General features: G+C 41.2%; 1 pseudogene; it reads left to right on the top strand.

The window, feature by feature from the left end:
• Positions 1 to 4888, top strand: part of LOC102863376 — a 19183-nt pseudogene extending 14295 nt beyond the window's left edge.
• The last annotated feature ends 692 nt before the right edge of the window (positions 4889 to 5580 follow it).

Raw genomic sequence — 5580 nt, 5'->3', positions numbered from 1 at the left:
CACCCTTCCCAATTTTGAACCATGCAGTGTTGCCCTGCTCTGTTCTGACGACTGCCTCTTGGTCCAAGTATAGGTTTCGCATTAGCACGATTAAAATGTTCTGGGATTCATGTTTTATATAACACCTCAAACTCATTGCCCTTGAGTGAGTAGAACCAACTCATAGCTGACCCTCCACCAAGTTTTTTGAGAATGTAAATAGCTCAGTAGGAGATTGCCCATTTTTCTCTCTCAAATCCCTTGGTGGATTGAAAAAGGCAGAGGTGGTGACTACTCCCCCCAAGAGTTGTGTAGACCGCTGATAATCCTACCTCCTGGAGAGAGCCACTGTTTTCATTTCAGTATGTTTTTATTGTTAGGTGCCATAAATTCCAGTGTATTCATAGCTACCCTATGGATGAACATTAGAGTGAAATCTTTCCTATCCTATTCCATCCTCATCATCTGTGACACACTTGAGTCTGTTGCTGCAGTTATGTGTCAATCCATCTCTCCGAGGGTCTTCCCCTCTTTCACTGACCCTCTACATTTTCAAGCATGATATCCCTTTCCAAGGTATAACCTCTCCTAGCAACAGGCTCAAGGTTTGTGATATGAAGCCTCATCATTTTTGTTTACAAGGAACATTTTGAGTGTACTTTTGTCAAGTCATATCTGTTAGTTCTTCTGGCAGTCCATAGGCTATTCAGTATTCTTTTCCAGTGCTACAATAAAAAGGCATCAGTTCTTCCTCTGTCTTCCTTCATTGTTCAGTTCTCAGTTGCATATCAAGTGATTGAAAAGACCATGGCCCGAAGCAAGCTCACTTTAGTCTTCAAACTAACATCACTGTTCCTTAGTATTTTGGAGAGGTTCCTGATGGCAGATGGCAGATCAGTATGTCTCCTGATCTGCTGGTACCAAGAAAGCTGATTTTAGATCTAAGTAATATGAAATAATTATGATTTCAGTCTTTTATCCATATATCATGATGTTGCTTATCAATCAGGTAAGTGAAGATTTTTGTCTTCCTGATACTGATATGCAATCTGTATTAATGGCTGTCGTCTTTGATCTTCTGCAGCAAACTTTTCAAGACTTCATCACTTTGAGGGCCTTGAATGAACTTCTTTGGAGAATTGTTTAAAATAGAAGTGTCTAGCCTCTGTCATCCCTTTTTCTAGGCCCTTCCTGTTCTAACCTTGTGTCTGGTCTTCATATTGAGATGCAGACTGACTGATGTAACAAGATTGTCTTCTGCATAACACAAGTTGTTGATGAGTCTTCCTTCTAGACTGATACTACATTCTTCTTCATAAAGTCCAGCTTCTTGAATGATTTTCTCAGATTGAATAGGTATGGAAAAAGAATATAATCCTGATGTGCTCATTTCCTGATTTTAAACCATACTCTTGCTTTATTTGGACATTCTTTTGCTCTGTTTGGACAACAACTTCTTGGCCTAGATATACGTTTCATTCCAGTACAATTAAGTGTTTTGAGTTACTCATTATTTTCAGTGTTAGACATAGTTTTTTATGATCTATGCAACCAAATTCCTTTGTTCTTTCTAACATAGCAAAACCCAAGAGAGGAACCTGGTAGGCCCTGAATTTACTTCTCTGGAGAATTGTTTAAAATAGAAGTGCCTCTGTCCTCTGTCATTCCTTTTTCTAGGCCTTCTGTTCTGACCTTGTGTCTGGTCTTCACATTGAGATAAAGACTGATTTGGAAGATGAAGTCACCTCTTTATAGTAAGAAAGTTAGTTGGCAGTCTCCTGCTATACCAGTGCCAGATGCATTTCCCAATCTTTAGCCTCTTCCACTGGTTGGACAAGACCAGAAACTTACCATTTTCACTTTCATTAGGTCAGCGAGATAAGTGGCAGCAGACCTTTTTTGCTACTACCAAGGCAGTGTCTCTGTTCAAAGTTACCTTCTTTGGTCCAGTCTACCCAGGAAATTCTGTCTCTAGTTCGTAGTTTACTTGATGTTAAATGGATACTCCAATTGTAATGAGAACAGAAGCTTTCCCCCATGTCCTTTCAGTTAGGACTTGAATATAGCACAGCAACATCATGAAAACAATTGGAGTGCTAAACATGTGTTCTCTGAGATCTCAAACAAATGAAAGTGTCATTCTTATGAAAAGGGATGGATAAAACCATCTACTTCTATGTGAATGTGAGGCAAGGAGGTCGTGAAGTCTGCATCCTAGAAGGAAAGGGGGCCCAAGTATTTAGATGTAGCTCATAATTTGACCTTGACTGAAGTGATTAAGATTTAACCTTTAAGACAGTGTTGAGCCCAGTACTTTGGTTATTCTTTGCTGACTACCTACTGTGAGTTTGGATAAGGGTAGAGATAATTACTATAGTTAAGACTGGTTTTGCACCTCGAGAGGCCTGGGACATCACATTGGGTGGAAGGTGTTTGAAATCAGTACATTTTACCCTTATGCTCATTTATGCCCTGAATCATGGTAACAAGCAGATTTCCATCCAGGTGCCTGGACTGGGGTATAAAAGCATAGTGTTAATCTGGGTCATCAATGGGCCTTATTCTGAGTAGCAAGATGTACAGCATCTGGTTACACAAGCTCATTTTCAAGAAGGTATATTCAGGGAAAAGAAGACTCTTCATCATTCTGATGTTAGCACAAATTGGGGCTTATCTCCAGGAACACAGAAGAACATGTGGGGTTAGAATCCTCTCATTTAACTCTTTCCCTTTCTTCCCCTTTTTAATAGAATCTTCTTTATGTTTGTCATCTGCATCAGCTCCTTCCATACTAGTAACCCTTTCATGGAGTCACTCACATAGCCTGTGCCAGCCTCAGTGAACCATCTGAGCTGTCAGCATCAATGACGCATTTTCAGAGAGGATGACCAGAGCCTCCTCACTCACCGCAGACTCTCTGCATTCCACTCCAGTACTGTTAAGGGCAGTATTATTAACCCTCTGACCTGCACTGTAGCAAGTACACAGGCAGATGGTGCCAAAAAAGATGCAGGGATCAGATGGGACAATAATTGTGTGCTATGCTGTTCCATATACTTTTCTATATTCTCAAAAAAATTCAAATTAAAAGATGACTGACAGATCCAAAGAACTTGTCAATATTACTCTGCAATCCTTCCTTTCCAAAAAGGAGAAACCCTTTGAGTCAAGGCCAACATTCTTTTTCATTTCCTTTCCAGTACCTGTGTCTCCCCTAAGGAGGCTCTGCTGGCCCCCATCTTATAGGACCTCTGCCAACCTTCTGATAACTTCATTTAATTCTTGCATAGTGACTTCACTGTGGATCATTCAATACATGATTCTATGAAGATTAAGATTTAGTTACTGCTACCACATTTATTATACTGACTGATGAACATACTTGGAGCTTGCACAAATTTATTTAACAGTTCCAGAACTCCTAGGAAAAACACCCTCAGATGCACGTTCTTCCTGGCTTCTCGGCTATGAAGGGTTGTAGAGTGGCTATGACTTTTCCCATAAACAAGAAGGAAAGATGGAGAAGTGATTTAAATAACATCTATTGATTACTATTGATGTAAATGGAAAAAAATCCTTGTTCCTGACATTCTGCATATTATGAGAATTAGGAAGAATTAGAGTCCAATCAGACCCATAACTCTCCCTAGAGGACAAATTTGACTAGGGAGATGGAAAGCACATGGCTGAGGCAGTAGGGTGTAACAAACCCTGCAAATCTAGCAGCAATGAGTCACCCTGCCTATGAGACATGGAAAAGCCTCATTGAAGAATCAGCATTTGGATTGAGCCTGAATAAATCAGAATGGAACGAGTTAGAGTCCAGTAGATGGAAGAAGAGACAAGAGTGATTGAGTACTCTGGATTGGGGAATGTCTGGAGCAAGTGCAAGGAGCTAAAATATGCCCTGTGTACAAATAGCTACAAATATCAAAGCAATGTGTGTGTGCATGTGTGTAAAGAGTTTATTGAAACGCAAACCCAAATGGTGTTAGGCCAAGGAGAACAAAGAGACTGTACAGGAAGAGTGATTTTACTTAAAGGTAAGCTGAGAGTGGCACTCTGGGGCTGAGTGGGCCTGTGGCTGATCTAAGAGGTCATTCAGGTGATAAGAGAAAAGATGACTTGACCTGCATTTGAATTTCCCTCAAAATGTAATAAATGAAAAAGGTTCTGGCCATCTAATAAATTCAGAAAATGGTTAATTGCTCTCAGTTAAATGTATTTGTTCCAGGTTTCTCAGAACCGTCTGCATATTAAAGCCACGCTAGAGACCAAGAACAGAAACTTTTGGTGCACAGAGGGGATGTGGGGTAAAGATGTGGGCAGGTGTAGAAATATGTGAATATTGATGAGGACATAGATAGGAGATGGGGGCAAAGATAAGAGATGGGAATATAGGATGGCAAAGTGGCTGCATCCAGCCACTTTGGATAGGTATATGAGACAGGAAGAAAGTAATAGATGTAGGATGAAGATGTAAAATGAAAAAGGGGTCTAGGATGGGCTGAGAGATGAGGAAATAGATGACAAGCATAAAATGTGGATTTGGCCTCCCTCCCTTCTTCCCACGTCTGCTGTCACATTAGGCGCCACTGCTTCTATAGGAGCTCTCAACTTGGCGATGAGGTCTCAGGCCTCCACGTTATTGCGGGACAAAGAGCTTAAGGAGATCAAGAAGGAGACTGGCTCTTCACACAATCAGATCACCAATCTCTACAGCCGATTCACCAGCCTGGACAAAGGAGAGAATGGGTCTCTCAGGAAGATAACGAAAAGAGCAAAGATGTTAATGGACCAGAACCACTCAAAAGCTGAAGCAACAGAATGCATTTTGCTTTTCAACTTTATGATTTGGATAAAGATGACAAGATATCCCTTGATGAGCTGTTGCAGGTACTACATGTGATGGTTGGAGTAAATATTTCAAATGAGCAGCTAAGCAGCATTGCAAACAGGACGATCCAGGAGGCAGATCAAGATGGGGACAGTGCTATATCTTTCACAGAATTTGTTAAGGTTTTGGAAAAGGTGGAAGGAGAGCAGAAAATGAGCATCCGATTTCTTCACTAAAGAAATGGGACCAAATTACATCTTGCTTTCTAGTATTTAAGAACTGGAACTTGAGACTCCTTCTGTTCACCAGCCCCACCTCTGCCCCATCAGTCGCCTCTTCCCAAAGTTGTATGATCCCCAAATATGTCTTGTCAACACAGAAGACTTTTGGTGTAAACAAACTATTGTTGTTGTTGTTATGTGTCGTTGAGTCGCTTGCGACTCATAGCGACTCTATGTACAACAGCCCTGAACTCTGTTCTGTCCTGTGCCAAATCGTACTGTCTCTGACACTCCCATCCCGATTATACCAGTCACAGAATCAATCCCCCTCATAGAGGGCCTTCCCCTCCTGAGCTGTCGCTCCACCCTCCCAAGCATGATGTCCTTCTCCAAGGACAAGTCTCTCCTCAAAACATGTCCAAATTATGTTAGAAAGAGCCTCAGAATCCTTGCCTCCAAGGAGCCAACAGGTTTAACCCTTTCCAGGACAAATCTGTTTGTTTTCCTAGCAGTCCATGGTCTTTTCAATACTCTTCTCCAGCA

The sequence above is a fragment of the Elephantulus edwardii genome, unplaced genomic scaffold (genome assembly GCF_000299155.1).
Source record: "Elephantulus edwardii isolate Elephantulus edwardi_28Jun2011 unplaced genomic scaffold, EleEdw1.0 scaffold00444, whole genome shotgun sequence".
Taxonomy (NCBI): Eukaryota; Metazoa; Chordata; class Mammalia; order Macroscelidea; family Macroscelididae; genus Elephantulus; species Elephantulus edwardii.
This window is presented reverse-complemented; position numbering and strand designations above follow the sequence as displayed.